At 41.3% G+C, this 26824-nt stretch overlaps 1 protein-coding gene across 42 annotated transcripts in view; it reads right to left on the bottom strand.

The window, feature by feature from the left end:
* Nucleotides 1-26824, bottom strand: part of Baz2b (bromodomain adjacent to zinc finger domain, 2B) — a 241564-nt gene that overhangs the window by 199296 nt on the left and 15444 nt on the right. For 28 of the 42 annotated variants that reach the window (XM_063284041.1, XM_063284024.1, XM_063284046.1 and 25 more), the window contains exon 1: nucleotides 9156-9293. The gene's annotated coding sequence lies outside the window, so the exon portion shown is untranslated. Of the gene's footprint in view, nucleotides 1-9155; nucleotides 9503-26824 lie in introns of those variants that run through there. The other 14 variants (XM_063284025.1, XM_063284010.1, XM_063284039.1 and 11 more) reach the window with 3 other exon arrangements.

Consider the following 26824-nt stretch of genomic DNA (forward strand, 5'->3'; position numbering starts at 1 on the left):
GCTGCTGCTGCTTGGTGGCGTTTAACAGACGATCGCTGAAGAGCTTGACTCATTAACCCACTTTCTTCAGAGAAAGGCAGTCAACTTTGAATGCAGAGGAAGAAGGGAAAGTTCCCATGATATCATCTTCCTAGTGAAAAAAGGTTTAAGTTGAGATAATCTCAAGTAAATTGCAAAACTACTGCACGGTTGCCAGTGGAGAGCTTTGATGGTTTGCTTAACAGAGGCTTGGCTCCTACAGCCACCCTGTTGTTGGATCCTTTCTGACCACTGAGTATCCACTGCTCATTCACTTTTCTTGACTAATTCAGTGCTAACTGCACGAGAGACTTTAAAAATTATTCCAACCAGAAGCCACCTCTCTCCTATTTTGATTTTTCAAAGACTTATTGTGTGTAGACTGGGTGGGGAGAGCGAGTCTTTAACCCCAGTGCTGTGGAGGCAGAGGCAGTCGATCTCTGTGCTCGAGGCCAGCCTAGTCTAAAAGAGTGAGTTCTAGGATAGCCAGGGCTACACAGAGAAACCCTGTCTCCAAAAACCAAAGACAATGTTGTATTGTGTGTATGAATGCAGTCACGCATGTATCACAGTCATGCAAGCATCTGAGAGGAGGTTAGAAGGCAATGTGGAGGAGTTGGTTTCCTTTGTCTGCCTTGTTTTGAGGCAGGGTCTAGCTTGTTTCTGCCACTAAGCTATGTGCTCACTGACTAATCTCTATCTCCTGTTGTGCTGCAGGACTCCTGGGATTACATGCCCGGTTTCATGCTTCGTGCACGGGATGGACAAAGCACAGAATCCACTCAGATGGCCAGGCTTATACAGCAAGCACTTTATCCCTTAGACATCTCTATGGCTTCTGTTCTGAACTCCCATTAAGCTTCTTAAAAAAGAAAAGATTTATTTATTTATTTCATGTGAGTACACTGATGCTGTCTTCAGACACACCAGAAGAGGGATTTGGATCCCATTACAGATGGTTGTGAACCACCATGTGGTTGCTGGGAATTTGAACTCAGGACCTCTGAAGAGCAAGTCAGTGCTCTTAACCACTGAGCCATCTCTCCAGCCCTCCATTAAGCTTCTACACACAGCTTTCCAAATGCATGCCTAGACAGAGCACTCAGAAACAGAGAATTAAAGTTGCTCCTCTCTTTCCTCTATTATCACTAGAACAAGAAAAGTACCGTAAGTACTTAAAGATTCTCTTGTAGCTGATGTTGAGTCCGTTCATTTTTCAAAAGAAAGCTAAATTGTGTTTTACTGATTTATCTCCCTTCCTCTTTGCTCCTTACAATTACCTATGTGATAAGAACTGGAAGGCAAAATTCAACCTTTCATCTCAGTGAAAAGCTCAGGAAAAACTGAGTGACTCTTCGGAAGAAGGCCAGGCTTACAGCCTTTGTTCCGCCCACAGTCCTGGGGGCAATCCCAGGGCAAAACACAACGACAACAACAAAATCCTTTTCTTTCCTCTGCTTATTCACTGATGAGACTCTATGGAGCAGAGAAGTTCTGAGAGCACACTTGCCAAAGAGAAAGAACGGACAAAATGACCAATTTCAATAATGGCAATTTAACTGCATAAAGTTTGTAACTCAGAACTAAAATGTGATGCTGTGTCCTTTATAACCTTTGAATTTATTATTTAGAGAAAAAGGACAACCTACTACCAGCTAGATTTAGATTAAACCTAGCCATATATTCTGTTATATTACCAATACATCCAGCCGTCTGTGAAACCAAGTAAGAGGAGTGTTTCTCAACCTCACAGTATGAGACCCACTTCATCATTCTGCACTCGAGCACAAGTGTGAAGACACTACCATGTCGTGTGGGAAGCTCAGGATAACTACATCATCACACGTCCCTCCTATGTACACTTACTTTAACACACACAAAGCAATGCTCTCCTCCCTGTCACTCCTAGAAGGATACACAGACCAGCATTTTACAGGCTCCTCCCACTCCAATGAGAAGCTGGGGATGCTGAGTCTGTTTCCTTTTCTCTGCTTATAGCTACAAGTGACAACAGCCAGCATATAGGAAGCTCTGAGAGACGGATTAACAGGTACCTTCTAAAACTTTTAAGAGCCCCTCAAAGCAAAAAAGACTACTTACTAGTCCGTCCAAAAACTAGAGTAGCCACATAACCTTCACATTCTTCTAACCCAGCTACAAGGCCAGTCAACTGCCTCTCAGCTTCTGACACTATCTATGAGCTAAAAGTACTACCTCCTTTCCACATAAGAAGACATTATTTTACAAAGTAATTGATATCAATCTTTTATTTCTCAAACTAATTGTAACTATTAGTTAAACTATTAACAAACAATAAAATTCTTAAGTAAAATCAACTCGGTTTTTTAATCTGGACAAAATTATAAAATCTGATGATCCAATATTTGAATAGTTGTATAATTTAGGTTTCTTTAGGTAGCTGGCCGGGTTTTAGACAAAAGTAAGTATTCTCCAGATACGATACAACCTCCTGTACCTGTTTTACTCCAAGGTCCTGTGTGTTACTCAGAATCCAACTTAAATAGATTATTTAAAATTGAAGCTGTTGTGTGTTGCAAACACAGCTAAAATGAAGAGCTTCTATAGCAGCAGTGACTAGATTTTAAATGCAGGTAGATCAATAAAAAAAAAAAAAATCACCAAGCAAGGCCTCCGTGTGAGTGGAATAGTTTATAATAGCTTGCAAATGACTATGTGCTTGCTGTAACCAGCTGCTCTTAAATTATGAATATGCAACCAATTCAGGTTAAAGCCGAATCCCAGCACTATTTCTACGTAGAAATCCCAGTAGTTCTGCTTGTGCTCCATGTTAGCTCTGTTAAGGATACAAATAGCAGTAAGCTTCCGAACAAATAGGACCAAACTATTGGCATTTCATGCACCAGGTCCATTATCACAGCAGGAGTGCCAATCATTGGTACATTCCTATAACAGCTCACGCAATATGACAATGATCTTGCCGGGTTAAAAAAATCAAACTCTCTGCAGCATACTCAAGTCCTTCTGACGACCTAACGCTTCCTCACCACAGCCAATCAGATAGGCAGGCCTGATCTACCACAAGACTTGCACTAAGCTTGAGACATTTAAAAACATCAATCATAAAAACAAAGACAGGACATTGAATTATACAGTATTAACCTCCAGGGTTTGCATACAAAGACCTTAGATTTATTTACGTCCCAGTGAGTTAAGAGCTTCAGTACACCGTTCTTTACACCAAGCTGACTGCCAATGTGATGAACCGCTCTGCCCTCAGCAGGAGTGCACGGTCTTTGATTAATGAGTGCATGTTTGTAGGAAGTGTTAAGAGGAGAAAACAGAAAGTGGAAAAAGAGAAAAAAGAAGAAAAAACCCACACAATTATGTAGACATAGGGCAGAACTCTCTTCAAATCATATGTGTGTCTTTCTTACATTATAAACTACACAAACAAAATCAGTAAGGCTTCATATCTATATATTACCTTTATCATTAGCCTCACTGCTCAGCAATTTTTATTTAAATGAATATCACTCAAAGGCCAAATTATATGACAACCCTTATATAAGAAGTATTTTAAAAACAACTTCATTTTCAAAAATATATAATAAGAGCAAAATACAAGATAAAATTATTTCACCTCATACTGTCATAAAATGCCTATTGAAAGCTAGATGTTTAGCTGACATTAAAATTTCAAAATGAAGTTTTAAGTGTAACCGTTAAGTATTTTATAGCTCAAACTCTTGAGTTGTCACAAATCAAACAAAACTCAAGGCAGACTTAAAAATCATATAAAGTCATTTAATATTCCTGCTTCTAGCAGATGTTCCCAATATTTTATAACTCTGTTTTCGAAATGAAATATTCTTATTACACATGTATTATTATGTTTTTGTTTTGTTTTTAGGTTTTTTGAGACAGGGTTTCTCTGTGTGGGCCTGGCTTTCGGGCTGTCCTAGAACAAGCTGACCTCAAATCCAGAGATTTGCCTTCCTCGGGATCCCACGTCCTGGGATTAGAGGTGTGCACTCTCACACCGAGCCAGCCCCAGTTTCAAAGTACAGAAACACATGAGGATTCAAGTTTAAACTCATACAGACCCGCCCAGCATTGTCCTCCCTTAACAATATCATACTGACTTCTACTGAAAGAACATGCCGGAAGTACTATATACCTCTGACATCGAGCTAAACCTTCGTGTCTTTAAATAATTAATACACAATGCAATTCACCATAATTTCGTTTGTGTGACTATCTGCCCTGACAGAAATACCTGTTAAGTAAATATGTTTCTTCAGAAGCTAGTCACAGGGCCAGAGAGATGTCTCAGCAACTCAGAGGGCCTGTGTTCAGTTCCAGCACCTATACTGGGTGACTCAAAAAAGCCTGTACCTGCACAAAATCCTACTACCAACCCCACACACACACATGATTAGAAATAATCAAATGAATCTTTTAAAATGACCCCGCACAGTTTAATTCAGGAGAATGACTTGGTTTTCAAGGAACTTTATGGCTACCATACAAAGAGACTAGGATGCTATATCAACCCAAGATAAACTCTAACTTTAGTGACAGTGACGCATGACTTCCCTAAAAGCAAAGACTCCGTAGACTTAGGACTTGAGGAACTAATCCCAGAATCACTCAGAGGTGTGTCATACAAGTTGAAAATTTGCTCATATTATAGAGAAGTCATTTTCTGTTGTTTTATTTGAGGCAGGGTTTCTCTCTGTAGCCCTGGCTGTCCTGGAACTCACTCAGACAGCTGCCATTAAAAGCATGACCACCACTTTACGGGGAGTCTTTTTTTTTTTTTCCCTTTTTTACACGAAGTCTTTTTAATAGGACTTATTTTAGCAAATTAAGCCTTCCAATGATCAATTTTACATTTTTTTCAACTTTACATTTTATGTATTTATTTTTTAAAGTAAGTTATACTCTTTGAAGAGTTCTTAAATTTTATTCTATTTCAAGATCTAAAACTTTGAAAAAAAATCAATGAATACTGGGATTTTTTAAAAGGTCTCAAAAATAATAATATACGCTACATTCTGTCACCACCACTGATTGTTTTCTTTCCTTCCAGCTTTCTCACAACGTACCTGTCAAGACGACTATTCTTACCCTTTGCTCCTTTGTATTTCCCCTCCTACCAACAAAACTATGCAAGTAATTAGAAGAAGTACAAAGCTCAGGCACCACCAAGATAATGATGCAGTTGGAATACTAGGTCACGGGCGAGCTGAAGCCACAGGTAGAAGTGGCACAAGCCTGGGATGCCAGCCCTCAGGAGGCCAAGGAAAGACCCTGGTGGAAGCCAGCAAGAAGCTACAGTCAAGACTCTGCCTCTCGAAACAAACAGAATGCTCTTTCGACAACAAAAGCATGATTTTAGTTTAAGAAAATCATTAAATAGCTACTAGGAGAATAATTTAGAACACAGTCATGAATTTTTAAAGTCTTATGAATCTTGGCCTCGTTAGAAAATTACAAGCAGAATGGTCTATTCTCCAATAAGTATTTCTTTTCTGATCATTTCCCACAGTAAAAGTTTAAAGAAACATTAAGCCAAGTGAGTTAATATTTATTAAATAAAGCACAATATTTTAAGACTTTGTTACTCAAAATATTTAATTTTCTGTAATTAAAAAAACCCTAAAATACTTACTAGACAATTTGATTAATCCCTCAGGAAATTAAGTATATTAAAAAAAAAATCACTGAACCCTGATTACATAATTTCTTACAAGGGTCACACCACTTTCTGACTTTGTTTGCCCTATGCCATGACTCTTTTTTTTTTTTTTTTAGTAGCTTTCTAAGAAAGACTAGTTCAATCACTCTAAAACTACGATTTCAAACCCCTTTCTTGTATGAAATCTTTACACCTATGAGTCATTAAGGTCTAATATACTACCTTCCACTGACTCAAGGAGATAAGACAGAAACCTTGAACTTCTGTGCAACTGTGGTATCCACATCTTGTATAGTAACACAAAAGTAGCAACAAAGACATTAACAATTGCAGTTCAAGCTGGGAGTGACTGTTCTGTTTCAATTCAATGACACCACTAATGGCTTCTTAGCAGCTCCATGAAATCAACCAGCTGTCAAGTTGATGCATCAGAAGGAGCAGCTATGCACTCCCATAAGAAAAAGCAACACATCAGGATGTTTGGCAAAACATCTGCTCCTTTACACTGCAACTCTATAATAAACATGCAAACAAAGAAAAGAGAGAAAGGGCAACACGTTCAGAGTCCCTAGCTCCCCTTACAGCTTGTGTGCACTCTAAGTGAGTGGCTTGTAGACACTAAAAGCAAATTTCTGCTAAGTCCCATACTTTTTAAGATATTCTATTCTTTTGAAAAAGCTAAATACACTCTGATCCTTCAAGAAAGACCAGAATTACACAAAATATTTACATTTACAAATAAACAGTAAACTATATTCATCAAATCAAATCATAATGTACAAAACTCAAATATGAAAACTCAAATATATTCTTTCCCTTCACACTATTTAGTAAATGAGGCTGACAGTATTGTAATCAATGCATTTGCCAAGACTGAGCAGCTAAGACCCCATCTTCACTACTATAAAGAGTGAATGCACTAGCTTAGCCTAGTCAATGTAATAGTTTAACCAATAACATTTCAGATCGCATTATCTGGGTTTTAAAATATGAACCTAGCCCTATTTCTCTGAAAACCATTATATGACCATACTAAGTTCTGATAAATAACTTCCTGTTTTAAAAGCACACAACCTGATTTCCTAAAAAATAAAATTTCACCATCGCTTAAATACATTTTACAATCAGCATTTGCTGCAAATATTTGTAAAATCTTACTTTTCTACTGAGACACACAAATGCCATAGCGTCATCTAAATTATTGATTGTGCAGCAGTGTTTACAATAGGTGTGAGACAGCAACGGACTTAACTACCATTTTCTTAAACTGCTTATCCTCTGTTGCTCCCATTTATAATCTGCCAAGTCTTCTAGTCCTTTGTTGCATGTATAATTTAGAGCCATCTGTTCTATGTGCTTTTAACTATTTAAACATTTTTCACCTACCTACCACTCACTAAAGAGCAGACATTCGATTCAGTTAAGATTTCTATGTAGCATTTTACATGCAGCAAATTTCTGAGTAAATAGCAGAGAACAGCACAGAATATTCTACAGACACTTAAAACATACCATCTACAATGAAAGTTTTCGTATACTAGACAATATTAGACACCCTCCTTAATGTAGTTAGAATTTTTCTATTAGCTTTTTTGTGTAAGTTCATTGTAGTCAATGTTTTTTCCCCAACCCAGAAGACAAAGGGAATGCAAATTAAATACAGACAGTTTCATGTCCCTGTTAGGAGAGATGTAAATATGCTGACTGAAAATGACTACTGGAGACAGAATTACGCTTTCCCATTCAATTTACTGTGCCTATTTATATACTCCTCAGTGAGTGTATCATTAAGTAGGGTCATGTGACCAGCTCAACTTTTTTTTTTTTTTGGTAAGGTGAAAACTATATTTTAGACAAATTTAGATTGTAGTCTGTATCATTATTTTTATGATGGTTAATAAAGTTTATATCAAAAGACAGTAAATTATCTATTAAAGTTAATTCTGCCTTTTATATGCTAAACTACATTTTTTGCCAACCCTTTGACTTTAATATTCACTACTAAGATGTAAAAGTATCAAGAATCTGAATGTTCTGATATTCTTATAGTTCTTTTAAAACGTAAATATCACGAAAGAGAACTCAATTATAAAAGGGGACGTACATATCCCAAGCGATGTATATATACATATTAACTAAGCTCAATTTGTTAGCTCTGTGGAACCTCGTAAGAACTATATTGTTACAAATACACTGGAAATTTTAAAGAAAACCCTCGTGCACAAAACTAGGTGAATACTAAGTGGCACAGTAAAAGTTTTGATCATTTAAAAAAAAAAATCTTCCACTTGTTACCAAACATGAAGAGTTTTGCGATCCGTTCTGAATGCAAAATACAAAAATAAACTACATAACTGACCACTAGACTCTAAGTTAAACGATTCCGAAAAATGAAAAAATTTTGAGGAAAACGAAAACCACTTTGGGGAAATTTTCTTGATAAAAGTTTACATGACGTCACATGGCCCCCTGAACCGTTCCTAAACTTTGAGCCTCATCCAGGCACACTTTTTGCATTTCTATGGCTTCTTTCCCTTCCTTAAAAATTAAGAGAGAGGGAGAGAGACAGACTTGGGAATAAAAATTGCCCAAGATGGCGAAACGCTTGTTGTTTAGAGGGCAGGGGGAAAAATGGAGGATATTGTAATATACACAAAGGGATAAATTTCAACAACTCGGCCACGGACTGCAGCTGCTTCTCTCTTTACAAGGAAACAACACACAAAAGATAAACACCGAGGAGAGGGGAAGAGGAGCCAGCCCCCACCCCGCGGGGCCGGCTCCGAGTCTCGGCACACTTCCTAGCCTTTCCCGATCCCAATTCCGGGGTTCGCAGAACTACTTTAGGGGAGGGGAGCGGGGCGCCGCGGGGGAGGGCGCGGAGACCGAGGGCCGGGAGCCCAGCCCGCCAGGCCGCCGCGGCCCCGGGACGCCCGGAGCCCGCCCGAAGCCGAGCCGCCGGGTACCCGCCACCCGGAGCCGCGACCCCACCCCCACCCGGCTCCGGAGCCCGGGCGGCCTGGCGCGGGTCGGCGGCGCGAGGCTGCCGGCCGGGGGCGGTGGCGGAGGCGGCCAGGGCCCGGCGCCTCGGGAACTGCCCCGCGGGGCGCCGCAGCGAGCCGGGCTGGAGGACGCCGCGAGGCCGGCGGCGAGGGCGGCAGGCACAATGGAGGGACGAGGCCCGGCGGCCCGCGCCCGCACTCCCAGCAAAGTTTCCGTTCCGAGGAGCCCGCACCCCCCACCCCGCCCGGGACCAGGGCCCCGCGCCCTCCGCCCGGGACTCTAGTCGGGACCCCAGAGCCACCGCTGCGTCGCAGCCCGCACAACAAAGAGACACACCGGGCGGCGCGGGTAAACAGCGGCCGGCGCCTCGGGAGGGTTCCAGCCCACAGCCGCCGCTCTCCGCCCGGAACCCACCTCTCCCGCACCCTCGCACCCCGGCTCTCAAACTCACCTTCACTTTCGAACTGAGTTGCGGGGAAAGGGATTTTCGCCCTTCCCGGGTGCGGGCTAAGCTTTTCGAATCCCCACCGCCTCCTTATTTCTCTTATAATTTCTGCAAGAAAGTCTAGGGAGTTGGAGTGGAGGTGAGATCCGTGATCGCGAAAGCCCTGGCTCCCTCCGTCCCCGTCTTCCGCCGCTCTCTCTCTGATTAGTTCCTATCCGGCAGCAGATTGAAGCAGGAGATGATTCTTCGCAAGGTTTGTTCAGCAGCTTCACTTCTAGGCGAAGGCTTCATGAACCAAGTGACGTCAACCAACAAGGCTTCTCTCTCTCTCCTCTCTCTAACAATGAAAGTTGCTGTTAACAAGGGAAAAAAGAGCGAGAGAATTGTTTATACCATTTCAGTTCCAATAATAAATGACCTATCAGCTCTAAAAGGAGCCAAGGGAGGGGGCTGCTGCTTCAATCCAAGAATACTGTATCTTTGAGTTTGCACCGCTCCTCGTCCCAGGAAAAAGTTAAGAAACTTAAATGTTTTGTTTTGCTTTTCGGGGGTGGGGGGGACCAAAACAGAACTGAATACTTAATTTTTAAAAAACGTAAACGGACTGTTAGAGAATATAGATTAGCCATCCCCTCCAACTTTTATGTTTGTAAACTAGGAATTGTGGTGGAGCCTACACGCTAAATTAATATGCCAAGAATTTATGCATGTTAGGGTTCAAAAAAGGGCGCAAGGCGATCTCAAGGTAAACTACTAATGCTTTTCCATGGACGAATTAAACTGGTTGTGATATTCATGATGTGAGTCAAAATAATATTCAAATAAAAGACATTTAAACACTAAGCCCTTTAACAGTTATTTGTATAATATGTACGCCATAATTTCATTTTTTCTAGTTGGGGGGGTAGTTTAACTGTAAGAACTAAACACTTTAAAAGACCAGTAGCCCATTACCAACTAAACGCGCTGTGCTCTATCTGAGCCCCAGAATATCAGCTGGCTGTCTCAGTTTTTAACCTTCCACTCCCCAATTCCCTTCAACCAATCAAGTTAAACTAAAGGTAAAGAACACCCCGTTCCCTGCAACAGTGTACCCGAAGCCTCCTAAAAAGCGATTTGAAAGAGAAAATTTTTTAACCTTGGTACACGTTATCACCCACGAAGAAAGAAAGGTAATTTTTAAAAACCATTAAGGTGTTCTTTTTCCCCTTAAGAACACAATAAAACTCTTGAAGTTTGTGTAATTACAAATTAGATAATTTAGTTTTCAGGATGAAAACTAAGTAAAAATTTAGTTGTGGGAGAATAATTTGAACATATATTATTTTATGCATACATATGTGGCTAGATGTATCTTAAAAGATGCTATTGTTCTATGTTTCCTCCTCAACCACTGGCTGTGATTTTAATTGTGCTGGAGGATCTTCATTAGTATTAACACATGGGGAGATTTCACAAAGCTGCTTCATTAGGAAGAAAAAAAAGCTGGCAGACTAGGTCTTTTTGCAGCACTGAGAATGTCAGCCTTACCTCGGTCATTTGTAACATAATAAGTGCAAGCACAATGATTGCGAGGCAGGAGCGTGGGGGAAGGGCAGCAATGCTGCTGTCTAATGGGGGCATCTGAAAAGACGGCTGCTCATTACATAGTAATGTATGCTAAAAATTAGTGAAGATGATGTCTCGGGAGACTGATGCTAAATAAATTAATGTGCTGATATGTTTTTAATTATTATTTTTGTAGTAGTTTATTTCAATCTTAGGATTCACATTGAGCAGCAAAGCTGTGCTAGCACTTATTGATTTTTTTCCCCTGCCACATTCCCGGAATACAGATTTTAATCACTTCACTACACCACACTCAGTAATTTCATTAAAAACTGGAATCTTCCATCCCCAGAAAAGCATTTAATTTCAATGACATACAATTTCTCTTTTAGCAGCAAACTGTCTCTATAGTAAAGCTGGCCTGAGGTTCACATGCATGCTTTAATCCTGAGTTTGCCATGCTCTGCATTCCTTACAAACTATGATTTCAGTAACTACCTAATAACTGTAATAAAGACCACAATTCTCTTACAATATATTATTAACTCGTATTTAATTAACTCAGAGGCCAAGCTGTACACATGTATGACCAGGTCAACAATTCCAGCATCTCAGATTGACTAATACTGTCCAGATAAACATGGATTAAGTTTAGGTGTGGATGGGAGCATGTAGACTAGGATCCTAAGTCATATCGAAAAAGTCTCTTATTATTCTACAACGGTGGTCACTACTCAAATGGGATTGAGCAATATTTCTGTATATAAAGTAGAATGTTGATATTTCAATATTTGTTACTGACACTTTGCCTAGTTAACATTAGTTTAGGAGAATAAGAAAAGAATGTTTTCAAGTTGTCTTGATTTTCAGTATTCTCTTAAGATGCAGTTCTCTCTAAACAAAGATGACTAGTACACCATAACTTCTACAACCCAGAATGTTATTCTGCTTAAATATGTCATACAAATACACCCAAATATGTATTTTTACAATATTTTTAAGTAAAATATGGTCCATAGATGCTAAGTTGGTTCCTAAACAATGGGTCTCATAAGGATACGTAATTTACATGACTTGACTTTTAGTGTGGGGGCTAAGGGGAAAAGTACAGTAACTAAATTGTGGAAACATCATAAAAATATATGTGTACACATAATAATCAACTAGTACTATGAAAGAGTATCAATCCTGTGAATGATTATAGAACCAGAGTTCAAAATGCTTTAAAAGTGTGCACACGAAATTTATATTGAAGCTACCACCAACAAAAAGTTGTCATTTCCCTGGTTGTGACATACAGCAAAATGAGCCTTGCCTCTTTAAAAGCTGTGAATGCAAGAAGTGGTTATAGTGAAGTTTTATTCAGAACATGTGAAAACTTATAATCAAGAGTTTCTTATACAATCAGGAAATACTTTGGTAGCAGTCTCAAACTGCCATCAAACATAAAGTTTGATGTAAATCAATATTTAGCACCCCAAATTCTAAACCAATTTCTATATTTTCCTATCAATAATAAAAACTTCATTTTTATATTAAAATACAGCTTTGGGTCCTTCCATTGTTATTTGGTCATTGAAAGCAATTCATTGTCCAATATTACACACACACTTTGTTTTGTTTGAGACAGTCTCTCTACATAGCTATGGCTGTCCAAGAACTCACCCTGTAGACCAGGCTGGCCTGGGACTCACGGAGATCCACCTGCCTCTGCCTTCTGAGTGCTAGGATTACAGGCATGTGCCACCATGCTGGACAATTTAGCCTATATTTTAAAACTGATACTTTAAGGTAATGAGATACTAGGAACCTCAAGCTGTATCACTCCAGCACTGATAGGTTCAGACAAAGATGTGCTCTGCTTTTTGTGGAGATCCTGTCATCCCTTTCCGTGTTTTCTCTTTGATCTTTCCACTGATTAACTGAGGAGTTGATAGAATAATTACTATAGTTATAAAATTATTCAGTTCTCACAGCACTTTGTCTTCTACCTGAGATCACCTAATTCAGCACTTAACCATGTGCACAGTGGTGAGAGGACTTAATGATGGAGCAATCTCTTCCGATCTTAATTCCGAGCCTCTGTGTGCCATCTCCCTGCCCTACAGACTACTATGCACACTCTGAACTCTAACGTGTTGTGCCTGTCCTATAAAGCAGCATCTGGCTTAAGGACCACGGTAGAGAGGTCCATTACTGCCAGTGGTTCTGAAGACTAAGGATTCTGTCTGAACACACCACACACACACACACACACACACACACACACACACACACACACACACACACACGAGAATGGTCTCTGTAGTAGAGATTCTCAACCTGTGGGTCTTGATCCCATTCAGGGTCAAATATCATACTTTCATTATGATTCACAACAGTAGCAAAATTACAGTTTAAAGAAGCAACAAAATAACAACGGTTGGGGGCACCACAACATTGGTTAGGAAGCATCAGGACACAGCTCTGTAGTGCACTGAGCTAGCCAGGTTGTATCTTGTTTCTGTTCCAATGCTAATGAAGCTCTGTTTTTACTCACTGAGCAGACATTTGAGTGCTTGCTGTATGCTATGCTTGAGCGCTTGCTGTATGCTATGCACTGTGTGAGAAGGTGCAAAAACATGAAGAACTCACTTTCTGTTTGATGTTGAAAGTGTGAAATTCCTAAGAGACAACCAACTTTATAAAAACACAAAGTTTTGTGAGATTAAAAGTGGAGTTACTAAATTCTGACTAGGATTAAAAGGCTTTATCAAAGACTACATTTGATGCCTGACAAGAGGTTAGGGATTGAGGGGAGAGAGGTATTCTAAACACAAGAATCACTGTTTACACATCTCCTGCTGGGCAATGCAGTTAGGATGGGCTGTGAGGGTACAGGCCTTTAATTCTAGTACTTGAAAGGCAGAGGCAGGTGGATCTCTAAATTCAAGGGTGAGCTATAGAGTAAATTCCAGGACAGCCAGTGCTACACAGAGAAACCTTATTTTGAAAAACAAAATAATAATAATAATAATAATAATAATAATAATAATGAAATAAAGAAATGTAATTAAATAGGAGCTTTCAGTATGAGGAATGAAGAAATGACAGCGATGATGAGACGGCCGCGCATGAGGCCGTATAGGAGGCTGCGATCTGATACTGAGAGGCTAAGGTTTATGGTAAGGTGGGGGATTTATCCTGAGAGCCAGCAAATGTTAGTAAAGGATTAACATGATTGACCTTGGTTTAAAGGAATAATAACTGTGCAGGCGGTGCAAATGACGGGCTGGAGTATGAAGAGATTGTTTAGTTTAGAGTAGCGGTGCAGGCCTGTCATCCCAGCCGCTGGCACACTGAGGGAGAGTCCACGAGTCTAAGTCTGGCATGGGTTACACAGCAAGACTATAAGTCCAAGTAATAAATAACAAATAATACAGTGAAATAAACAATTCACCAAAGACTCTGCAAGAGGGAGTGGCATTGGAGGCTTAAACTCTGATGATCTGGGGCAAATTTTCAGTGGGACTAAAGGACAACAGAATCAAGGTGAAGAATGAGGTGGGGAGGGCTAGAGGGATTTCTAGCTGAGGGCACTGGGTTGATGCTGGAGTCACGAAGTGCAGTCCCGGATGTGTAGGAAAATGCCCGTCCCAAGTCGGGTGGCAATCAGAGTTTAACACTGTGTTTAGTTCAACAGGCTTTTAATTTTGATGGTAGCTATCAAAGTCAAGTATAAAACTTCTTCCAAACATATATACCCAACTATAGAACAAAGATTCCCTAGCAAGCTGGGCTCTTCTTCCCTTCCTGTTTCTTCTTCACTCACCCACTGTCACCTGGCCTCCCCACACTTGACTTCCTCTCTAAAGGTGTTTGTGGTAACTACCATAAGCAGAAACTGATTTCAACATTCATGGGGAAAAGAAAGCTTTAAAAATAAAAACAGAGTGGAGGCCAATCAGACTAGACATTGAATTATTGTGAAGCATTAAAAGTTAGCTGTTAGTAAGTGACAAGGAAGTAGAGCCGACTCATGTGACGACATGAATGTAACACAGACAAAAGGTGTGTCTCACAGTGGGACACAGACAGACTTTAGTCTTTAAATCACCATGTTTCCATACTGAAAAAGATAAACTTCGATCTTTCCAAGAATCATTTTCAAAGAGATGAGCTGTTTCCATATAAAATGTGCATCTTGTAGTGTAGAACTCTGTGGGAATCCCTTAGAGACAGGGAAAACCTTCCTAGCCATGTTGAAATCATATACAATAAACTCAAAGACTGCTGAATTTCATTACATAAAATAAACTTTATGAAAAAGGGGGGCCCCTCAAGAGCAAAGTACAAACATGAATGATGAACTGTGAAAGGGACTTTTCCACATACACATAACTAATAACCTGACATAAAATGAGTATTTTTCAACAGAGGAAAATAACTGGGCAGCAAAATGCAAGAGAAAGAAACATATTTTACATGAAAAGAATGCAAATGTTTCCTTAAGTAAAAACACAACCTTTGGGCTGGAGAGATGGCTCAGTGGCTAAGAGCACTGACTGCTCTTCCAGAGGTCCTGAGTTCAATTCCCAGCAACCACATGGTGGCTCACAACCATCTGTAGTGAGATCTGATGCCCTCTTCTGGTCTGAAGACAGCTACAATGTACTTACAAATAAATAAATCTTAAAAAATTTAAAAAAAAAAAAAAAAAAAAACACAACCTTTGTATGAGAAATACAAATTAAATCACTCAGATACTATTTCTCATCCATTAGTTTGCAAAAAAAAAAAAAAAAGGCTAAGTTTTACAGGACAGCCTCTTAGAAAAGTTCTTGTGAGGAATGAGGAATGGGGTGTGCCCATACCCCATTTTTACATGTAGTTTACTTGAGTACATAATGGAGAAGAAAATCCCAACAAGGGAGAAATTCACAGCTTCTAACAGAGTTATACACATATGTACTTTCAGAATAGCAAATCTCACTTTCAGAAATCTGACTCAAAAATGATGAAAATTGGGTGTATAGGTTCAGCTCATTAATAGAAAAAGCTAAGAAATAAACCAAAAGCAGGCAGGAGGAAAGCTTGTGTGCTCTCCATCATCTGATCTTACCTAGACTTTTGTCAAGTGAATGATACATTGAAACCTCAAATACAAGCTTACCCAGGAGAAGGCAGGGTAGGGTGGCAAAAGAAACACAGTTTGTGACTTTCTCAAATCTGTTCAGTAGACAGGGCTGGAGAACTTTATGAAATCAAACAAGAATCAAGTATTTAAAAGATACTACATGAAATGACAAACTTGTATCTGATGGCGAAACTGTACAGAAAAGAATTAACCATGTCTTTTAAAAACACTATGAGGGCTTGGGGTGTAGCTGGATGGAACACACTTAACACGCGTGCGCCTGCATTCAGCCTCCAGCAGGCACCAAGTAAGCACAGCGGAATCATAGTCTCAAACAATACAATCCTCCTGCAGTAGCCTAAGAAAAAGATCTCAAAGTAACTATAAATTGCTACTCTTATCAGTAACAATGTCTTTGTGCTATTGCCCTTGGGGTCTTCATGCATAGTCTAAGAATGAGCAAATAAATAAACTAGTGTTTGGGGAAATTAACCTTTGATGTGGGCCAAATGGGAAACATGAAAAACTGTTCTGCTTTAAAATGAACTCGTTCTAAGGTTTATATTTAAAACTGTCTATTTCTTAGCATGTGCCCACTGTAAATATCAAGAAGCGGGGACTAGTGTGATTTCACCCAGCATACAGCCATAGTACTCAGGTTACAGCATCTAAACACCATCTGCCTGTGCGAATTCCCAGAAGCAAGAGCTGATTCCAAGTTTGGGGCAGAAATACTTGGGATGAATTTAGAATACCCTGCCATACTACTAAGTATGGAAACCATTAACAGTGGTTGATGCCTTGTCTAGAGGACTTGGGAGTCAATTCAAGGACACCAATATGAACATCTGCCATTGGCCACAGGAGACGATGTACGTCATTAAAAGCCACAGTAATAGGTCAATCATAGCAAGTATTTTTCTTCAAAGTCTCACTTTCAGCTAGGGAAAGATCTATATTAGTTACCCTTCTTACACTGACCAAATTCCTGACAGAGTCAGATTCAGGGAGGAGGGGTGTATTTTGGCTCTCCAGTTTAGGGAAGTAGCCAATCACAGAGGGAATGCATGGTGGAGGCCAGGCTGCTGCCACTTCAGCAGAACAGGAAGCTAGGACAGCACAGGAAGTGGTGCCAGGATGTAAAGCCCAAGGCCTGCCACCAATAGATCTACTTCTTCAAGGTCAGTCTGAACTCCAAGGGTATAACCGCCTAAAACTGCTGCTAGCTGTAGAACGAAGGGGTTTAAACGTAAACCAATGGGGGGCATATTTTGTTTGTTTTGTTTTGTTTTGTTTTTCAGGTTTCCCTGTGTAGCCCTGGCTGTTCTAGAATTACTCTGTACACCAGACTGAAACTCACCGAGATCTGACAGCTTCTGCCTCCCAAGTGCTGGCATTAAAGGCATGGGTCACACTGGCACCACATGGCAGACACTTTTTTATACCAAGTGTAACAGGAACACCTCATTGTTTCTTAGGGGTTTGCTGTTCTTTTATCCATCTGTTTGTTTTGGTTGTGTGTTTGGCTGTTTTGCCTATATGTATGTCTGTGTACCTCAGGTGTGCCTGCTATCAGAGGAGGCAAGATGGGGGTGTCAGATCCCCAGGGGTTGCAGTTACAGATGGCTGTGAGCCATCCTCATGCTGGGAATGGATCCCAGGTCCTCTGGAAGAGCAGCCCATTACTGTTGCCCTTTTTGCAATGCTGGGGATGGAATCTATGGCATTTACAGCTCCAAATGCATATAATGGAAGTGCTCCTCCACTAAAGAACCCAGCCCCAACTCCTTATTTTAAGAATTGATAAGCAAAGAGTCAGGCATGGGGGCTCACCACTTTAATCTCAGCTCCAGAGTCGGAGGCAGGGCCAGGCATGGGGGCTCACCACTTTAATCTCAGCTCCAGAGTCGGAGGCAGGGCCAGGCATGGGGGCTCACCACTTTAATCTCAGCTCCAGAGTCGGAGGCAGGTGGAGCTCTGTGAATTTGAGGCTAACCTGGTCTATGAACCAAGTCCAGGACAGCCAGGAATCTGTTAAACATTATCATCATGGTGGGAGACATGGCATCGTGCAGGGAAGTACTAAGTGTCAAGAGCTACACCCAGGTCATCAGAAAGAGAGAGGCTCTGGGTTTGCCAGGGGCTTTTGAAAGCCCACACCCCCCACCAAATGACACACTTCTTCCAATAAGATCGTACCTAATCTTTCCAGTCCTTCCAAACACTGTCACTCCCTGGTGACTATGTTCAAAGAGATGAGCCCATGGAGTGCATTCTTACTCAAACCACCGTAAGCACACAGTAAGGCTCCTGCATCTTCCCAGCTCTGGTCAGAGATATCACACTGGTCGGATGAAACGGGCTGGGATGGGATAGCCATACCATGGATGTGCTCCTACAAGTTTTGTTAATAGTCTAGAACAGTATTTCTCAGCCTGTAGGCTTCCACCCCTTTGGTCTTCAGTGAGCTGAACGACCCTTCCACAGGGCTTGAATATCAGCTATTTATATTACAATTTATGACAGTAGCAAAATTATACACATGAAATACAACAAAAATTACTTTTTGATTGGGGGTCACCACAACATGAGGAACTGTATTAAGGAACCGTAACATTAGGAAGGTTGAGAATCACTGGTCTAGATTTAAGCCAGGAATGGGAACTAGGTATGGTAGCATATACCTTTAATTCCAGCACTCAGAAGGCAGAGGCAGGTAGGTGGGCATCTGTGGGGTCCAGGCCAGCCAAGGCTACATAATGAAATCCTGACTCAAAATGGGGTGTGTGTGTGTGTGTGTGTGTGTGTGTGTGTGTTATGCAATAATATATATATAAAATATAAAATATACGTAATGCTATAAATATATAGTATTATATTATATATTATAGTGATCTAATATATAACTATGTATACTATATATCATATTGTATATAGTGACAATATATAGTGAATAAAATTTGAAGTGTTATACTGAAATAACCAAAAAATGAAAATATAATCTAATATTTGAAAATTATGAACAATACAGCAAGTTGTTGACACTGATAAAGACTTTCAACACACATCTTTTTATTGATGTAGTTTTCATTTTCTTTTTGTTTGTTGTCCTTAAATTCTTTATCTTCCTGTCTCCACTGGTTATGACGGGAGAGCACTGCCACACACTGGGACCCAACGTCCATATTTGTTGTTGCACTTTTGTCTTACTCATTTAATTAAACAAGAATAACAATGAGCTCTCATGTCAGAATGACATCTACTCAAAACCTAATAGGGCTGCTGTTAGGAACACTGAACAGGAGCGTGGTGAACAGGGTGCAGCTCAGTGGTACAGCATCTGTGTACAACACAGGGCCCCAATAACAGAAACCAGAACCGAAATCCAGAAACCAAACAATAAGGAGATTTTACTGAAAACTAACTAAAGTAGGCTGGAGAGATGGCTCTAGAGGTCCAGAGTTCAATTCCCAGCAACCACATGGTGGCTCATAACCATCTGTAATGGCATCCGATGCCCTCTTCTGGTGTCTGAAGACAGAGAAAAAAGAAAAAGAAAAGAAGATCAGTTAAAGCATTCTGTGACAGTTCACTGGCTGCATGAACTTCATGATACCCACTGCACAGTTTATTATTTATAGAGTGCTTTACAGTTCTTTTGTGTCTGGAAAATTTACAGCTTATATTTGTGTGTATTATGTTTTTAAGGTTAGAAATTACAAGTATGTGTCGGTAGAGGACAAACAATAGCTCTTGAGGAATACACAGTCCATCTGATTAGCATCCACACCCCTCTGGTAAATGTGATAGGTGATTGCTATGTGAATAGAGATAGTAAAAGGAAATGAATGCACAGTAGAAGAGACTTTTTTTTTTCTGGTAGAGATGACGTAAGGAAAATGGCTGGGGTTTGTTACAGAACCTATCTCAGGGCTACAAAACATTCTTTGGCTCTTAATCTACACACACACACACACACACAGAGAGAGAGAGAGAGAGAGAGAGAGAGAGAGAGAGAGAGAGAGAGAGAGAGAGAGAGAGAGAGAGGCGCAGAAACACACTGGCAAAACAAGACCAGAAGTCAGACCACATAGAATTTCCTCAAAGCATTCAAACAAGGGACAAAGGGAGCTTGGAATCAGATGGCAGTTGCTATGATCTTTTGAAGTTCATGCCTCCCAAATTCATATGTTGAAATTCTAACTCCCAAAATAATGGTATTAGGAAATAGAGCCCTTGGAAGGCTTGGGAACCTCTGTGATTAAGTCGGGAGGGCAAAGTGTTCATTAATAGTAGTTTAGCGTCTTTATAAAATAGACCCAAAGGAGCTCGTGTGCCCTCCTACCACATGACCGAAGAATGAGAAGGCGCCCTTTCTGAACCAGAGGACAGGCCCTCACAAGACAACAAATTTGGTTGGATGCCTTTGATCTTGTACTCCCGTCCTCAGAACTGTGGGAAGGCCTGCACACTGTATGTGAGCCACGTGGTTTATAGCGCTTTGGTGCAATCAGTGAGGAGGACTGCGGTGGAGGAGGTACTTACAAGTGGTCAGACTCTGAGATTCTCTGGAAGGCAGAGTTAAAAGATCTGTTGGTGGACTGCCTAGGTGATATAAAAGAAAGAAAAGAGGGAATGATGGTTCCGTAGATTTTTGTCTCCAGGAAACTGAGGACTGACGATTTATTTACATAGGCAGACTGCAAAAACAGACAGGCTAGGTAATGAGATCAGGGTCTGGTATAGATCAGTGGATTGCAGATATGAGTAACAACCATGTGAGGATGCTGTGCATAAATAAAGCTGATATATACAAACTGGACTTCAGGAAAAGGATTCAGGCTGCAGGAGAAGTTAGGAAGTTCTTTGCTTTTAGTATTTAAAGACATAAAATAGTTGCAATCACCAAAAAGTACGGATAAACAAAATTCTTTGGTGTTTCAATATTTAGAAGTTGTGGAAAAGTGAAAAAAGCAAATAGAGAAAAAGTGGCCAGGAAGGCCAGTGCAAAGTCTAGATTATTATTCTAGAAATTAACTGTAAAATACAGAGGCTGCAGATGTAGCTCGGTTGGTAAGTGTGCTTACCCAGCATGCAAAGTACCTGCCTTTGACCCCAGCAGCACAAAAGCAATGGTGGTAGCACTCATATCTTAACTTGGGAAGTGCAAACAAGAGGACTGAAGTTAACAGCTGTGGAGAGGAGAGAAAGCCCTGAATGTGTGAAGGTGCAAGTGGGCGTGCACTGTAACCACAGGAATAGTTAGGTCAAAGCCTCAAACCCAGGGGAAACTGCAAAGCCCCCCATGCAGAGATGAGACTCAGAGGCATGGCAAAGCCTTGCTGTGGTTCATTATGTGATGTTGACAGTGCGGGTGGAAAATGTCCACCACAGTTTATGCCCCCTGGATAGTTATGGCCTGAAGACTACTCCACTCCAGAGGCTGCTCCTACAAAGTAGCCTGTCTCCATGTTCAGCTGTATACTGTAACTCTGCCTTGTCGTTTATTGTATGTAGTAACTCCTCCTCCTTGCTCAGCTATAAGCAATAACCCTGCTGCTGTTCATCTCTACATGGTAACCATGCTGAGCTTCCCAGTGCTGTAGCTTCCCTAGCAGAATTCTACCCAATCCCAACCTTTTGCATACATGTCTCTAGTATATATTTGCCTTTTCTTTACTCGCTTGCTGCTCCAATCAGGTGTAGTCCCTGGAGCCCTGAAGGACTTGCACAAGTTCATCCTTGCCTACAGGGTGAGCTTAGTGAGGAGAGGAGAGAGGAGAGGCCAGGACCATCAAGGATATTTACTTTGTATTATTGTAACTGGCAACGTGGGTAAAGTGACTAAAATTAACAGCTGAATTTGGCAACATAGTTGGCACAACAGTTTTATGAAGTTATCAAAAAGAGGAGAAAACAAAGCCAAACTCCTCTAAGTCCAGCACAGCTAGAGGCACATGCTTACAGTTCTATTCATAGCTACTGGGGGGCTACTGTGGGAGTGTCAGTTGAGACGAGGAATTCAAGACTAGGCTGGTTACTGTAGTGAGGCCCTGTCTCAGAAAGGCAAAGGGGCAAATCATTCAGTTATGAAGTATGTCTTTTTGTTGTTGTTCCTGTTGTTGTTTCAAGATAGGGCTTCTCTGAGTAGCCCTGACTGTCCTGGAACTCACTTTGGAAAAAGGGCTGGCCTTGACCTCAGCGATCCCCCTGCCTGTCCCTGCCTCCCAAGTGCTGAGAGTGAAGGTGTGTGCCACTACTGCCTGGCTACGATCCACGTTTTAATAAAGTATTTTTCTACATGGGTTTAAAAGTATTTTTTTCCTGAACTCTGGAAAATCTTTACATTCCTTTCATTCAAAAATCTGAGCAAAAAACAAACAACCACCACCCACCCCTCCCCACCCCCGCCGCCCTCTATTTTGTTCATGCGTTGAGGTAGATTCTTAATATCTAAGCCAGGCTGGCCTGAAATCAGGGTCCTCCTACCTTGGCTTCCCAAATGACAGGATCTCAGGTACACTACCTAGGCTTGCCCAAAATGTCTAAAAATATGTTATATGCTTAAATTGTTTTAAATTAAAAATAGGTTACAAGAGATGTTATGATTTTATGAAAACAGGGTAGGACAACAAAAGCAACTAATTAAACATCACTTCAGATCTTTATCGTTTCTGACAGTGAAAACACTTCAATTTGCAGTAGTCCATTTGAGATACATGGTACATTATCGTTTACTATATTGTGGCACTACTCAACTCCTCAAAGGAAAACCCCCCTACACATTTCTCCTGTCTAATTGAGGTGCTATGTCTTGGACCTGTCTCCCCTCCCCATCCCCCTCAGCCTCTAATCGCCAGTGCTCACTTGTTTTAGATTCTGCATATATGATGATAATGTTAAATTATTTCTTAGTGCCTGGCTAATTTCACTTAGCATAAAGTTCTCCAATTCATCTATATTGTCTCAACATAATTTCTTTTTTAAGGTGGAAATATCACTGTATATACATACCACATTTTCTTTATTCATTAACATGCTAGTGGATACTTAACTTGATTCCATAATAGGAGTATTATTAGCAGTGCTGAATTGAACATGAATGCACAGCAGATTTGATATTCTGGTTTCTGATTTCAAATCTTTTAGGGGGTATATAAAGTGGGACTAGCTGGATTTTCTTCTGGAAATCTCCAGTACCATAAAATGTCTATTCAAACTTACATTCCCACCAGCAGTGCTAAGCATTTTGGTGAGATTAGGGAAAACATCAGTACATAGATGCTAAGTAGGCTTTCTTTGCCTCACATGCCCATGTGGCCATTGGGAAAGAAAGGGAATTATTCAGAGGAACAAAAATCCCCAATAACAACATGGCAGAGAGTCCCTCCTTCTTTCAGGCAATTCCAGAGACATTAGAATCCACTGTTACCCAAGGAAAAGGTCACAAAAAGAGATACTAATATAATTAAGGGAAATGACTTTGTAGGCAAAGCAGCAAGGAAGACTGCGGAAAACTACCTCATGGGGCAGAGTATTAATGGCATTACCATCCCAGGAAAATGAAACAGAACACAATTAATCTCCAAGATGGAATAGTTTGGATCTCATAAGAAATCATCAAAACGGGGTTGGGGATTTAGCTCAGCGGTAGAGCGCTTGCCTAGCAAGCGCAAGGCCCTGGGTTCGGTCCCCAGCTCCGAAAAAAAAGAAAAGAAAAAACAAAAAAACAAAAAAAAAAAACAAGAAATCATCAAAATAAGTCAGAAGAGGATGATAGACCCTAGATGAAAAACTACTGCTCCCAACAGCGCCAGTGGGAGAAAATAGCATCCACAATCCCTCCCCCACCCCCACCCCACCCACCCACCTACCCCCGCCCCCGCCCCCGCCCCCGGGAATGCTAGGCATTGACTCTCCTTTTCTCAGGACCTTATCAGGAAGGAGTCTTTCACCAACCACCAGCAAAGTGATTCAAACCAATTTGTTACGGTAATTATCCTGGTGGAGGACCAACTCTGGATTTTAGCTCAGTCCAAATGAGGCATAGCTACTTAGGAGAGAAGAGGTAAACAGGCTCACTCAGACCTTCACCTGGTGGACTGAGGAGTTCTGTAGAACTGCAAGGGCACAGGAATCCCCTAAGGCCGTTACCAACAGAGTGGGAACAACTCTGCTATTTCTTATCAACTTCATACAGCAGGCAAAAAACAACCATCAGGAAGGTTGAGAAGGCTAATCTTACCCTTAAAATGGCCTTGTCAGTAAACTTCTAGTCCTGGCTAAAATTGCTACCCACAGCCTTTCCCAGAATAAGAATAGCTCCTAAAGATACCTTACAATTTAGCTTTTTTGATATGCTATGTAGGGGCCCTTCCTGACGAAATGTTTACTTTTTGACTCAGAGAACCAAGAAATTGTCAGTTATGGAGACAAGCTAGGATAAATGCAATAAACTATAATGTGGGAAGAAGGTCACACTTGGGCATATTGTCATGTACCTGCAATCCCAACACTTACGAGTCTGAAACAGGAAGATGATACCCATCCAGGGTTACCTAGGAGACCTTGTCTCATTAGGAAGGAAGAAAGAGGGAGGGAGAGAGGGAGGGAGGGAGGGAGGGAGGGAGGGAGGGAGGGAGGAGAGAATGAGGAATGGGAAAGAGAAGGGGAAGGGAAGGGAAAGGGAGAGAAGGGAAGGGAAAGGAAGGGAAGAAGGAAGAAGAGATGGAAGAGAGAGAGAGAGAAAAAAAAGAAAAAAGTCTTAACAGCTACTGAGACCCCCACCCGCAAGGAACGTAAACTGTAGGTGGTCCAGAGTGGTGAGTTACTCCCTCTAGGAACCTTCATGTAAAGAACCATACACTCTCTGCTGTCAAGCTAAGTGGAGTAACATTTTGACTCCTTCTTCTAAAATAAAACCTATTGCTTTTCGGTTTTCAGGATACGGAAAACAACTTTGACCAGGCCTATAACCTTATGGAAGGTCTAAGCCTTCCATTCACGAGGAAACATAAAAGTAGGTATTTAGAATTTAGATGTTATCAACAGCTTCTAGCTGGAGGTCCTGGAATCATCACTGTTGATAACGCCTTATTTCTGCAAACCCCTGTGCACTCCCAGAGTGCTTTATCAGATTTTCCTGTTGTCCACCTAGTCTGGTCTACACTCGTGACCCTTTCACTCACGTTCCTCAGCCAACGTTTTTCCTATCACATTACCCCAATTCTCCCAAACACAAAGGAGTAATGTCTATGTCCTCCTTGCCCAAACCATACTTAAGGGCCAAAATGTGACCAGCTTTTTGAGGCTGGATAAAGAAAGACCATCATTAACGCAAAAGACAAGTGGCAGAGAAAGGCTGGCAACCCTCCCCTGCCTGGCCTCCATACCACAAGCAGCATACTGCTGAAGTTGAAAGGCCTACCATATGCCAACACAGAAGAGGTGTAAATCCCTCTTAAGGGACTGAGGCTTGTGTGTGTTTGTTTTTCCAGACAGGGTTTCTCTATTTAGCCCTAGCTGTCCTGGGATTCACTCTGTAGACCAGGCTGGCCTCAAACTCACAGGTCTGCCTGTGTCTGCCTCCCTAGTGCTGAGATTGAAGGTGCGGGGAAACCACTGCCCAGCATGGGGCTGTGGCCTTTTGAGCCATGCTTTCTTTTAGCTCACTAGCCCACTCCCATTTCTCAGGAGTTTGTCTCTAATTCTCCTTCTAATCATGTGTCTCTGGTAAAATTCTTTGTCCTTTAGATACAAGAGCCTGGCAACTCCAATGGGTACCCTGGGACTCAAGCCCACACCTGTAACACAACAGCAACCACGGCTGGGACTGCAGCCATCTGTGCTTAAACCCTCGCAGACCACAACAGAGGCCATCTTGGACAGTATTAAACCAACCTTTCTCATACAAAGATGTGGTAACCCTCACACCAACAAAGGGGACACGGATTCCTTTTATTTCCATCTCAAGTACTTTATCTCAGATACTAATTTCGGAGCTTCCAGTGTCACTAGGGACCCATTAATGTAAACGAGCTGCTTTAACAAATGTTCCCAACGAGCTGCTTTAACAAATGTTCCCCAGGTGAGCCTAAACCTCACATACCAGGGGCCAAGGCCTATTTACTTCCTTTGCCAGTCCTCAGGAATCACATACTCGTGTATCCTTCCCCTCATGGTACCTCAGGTATTTGTGACAAAGCTTCCTAATACATTATTCCGTATCAAAACAGAACTACTAGACCCACACTGAAAGGCATCTAAAAGGTGGCTCAACTGGACCAAAACCACAGCCCCCTCACCCACGGCACTCTCTCGGCAGTCTGTTCCTAGACTCCATGACTCAGTCCCCTTCTTATCCTCTCTCAAAGGTCCACCTTCCCTCCTAATGAAACTTAGTTCTAGAGCATGTCTTCCTTCGTGCCTAATGACCTGAAGTGTTTTAATCAATTCCAGGCAGGGTAAGGTTGAGGTATATAAAGTGTAGATGGGAATCAAGTGGCCCTCTCAAATGAGGCTATAATTATTTATAAGCCCTCCTTCCCATTACTACTCTCCCAACTTCTTGCAACAATCACAGAGCACCGTGCACGGTGGCACCGAGTGGAGCAGTTGGAGGAAGAACATACAGTGTTGACAGTCCTAAACGGTCCTAGGGTCTGTGACACAATTATTTTAAATGTCAGGTGATGACTTCAAAGTGCCAAAGATCATCTGATTGATTCAATGGTTCACACTGACTTTGGACAACACCACTTTGTCCCAGATTATTTGCTGGGAGAGGCAGATTATGTATCCTTGTAAATACTTCTTACTGTATGCACATATTACCATTACAAGTGAGACAGGGGAGAGCTGTACAAAGAAGCTTAATTGTTCCACTAGATTAAAAAAGCCAATGGCCAGTTGGATTTGAGCCACTCTCCCTTGAGCTTTGTCCTTCCTTTTGGTAAGGGCAGTTCCACCCCTCATACAGGATCCTCTCATTTTTAACTGCTCTGTAACTTCC

This window comes from Rattus norvegicus, chromosome 3, assembly GCF_036323735.1.
Source record: "Rattus norvegicus strain BN/NHsdMcwi chromosome 3, GRCr8, whole genome shotgun sequence".
NCBI lineage: Eukaryota > Metazoa > Chordata > Mammalia > Rodentia > Muridae > Rattus > Rattus norvegicus.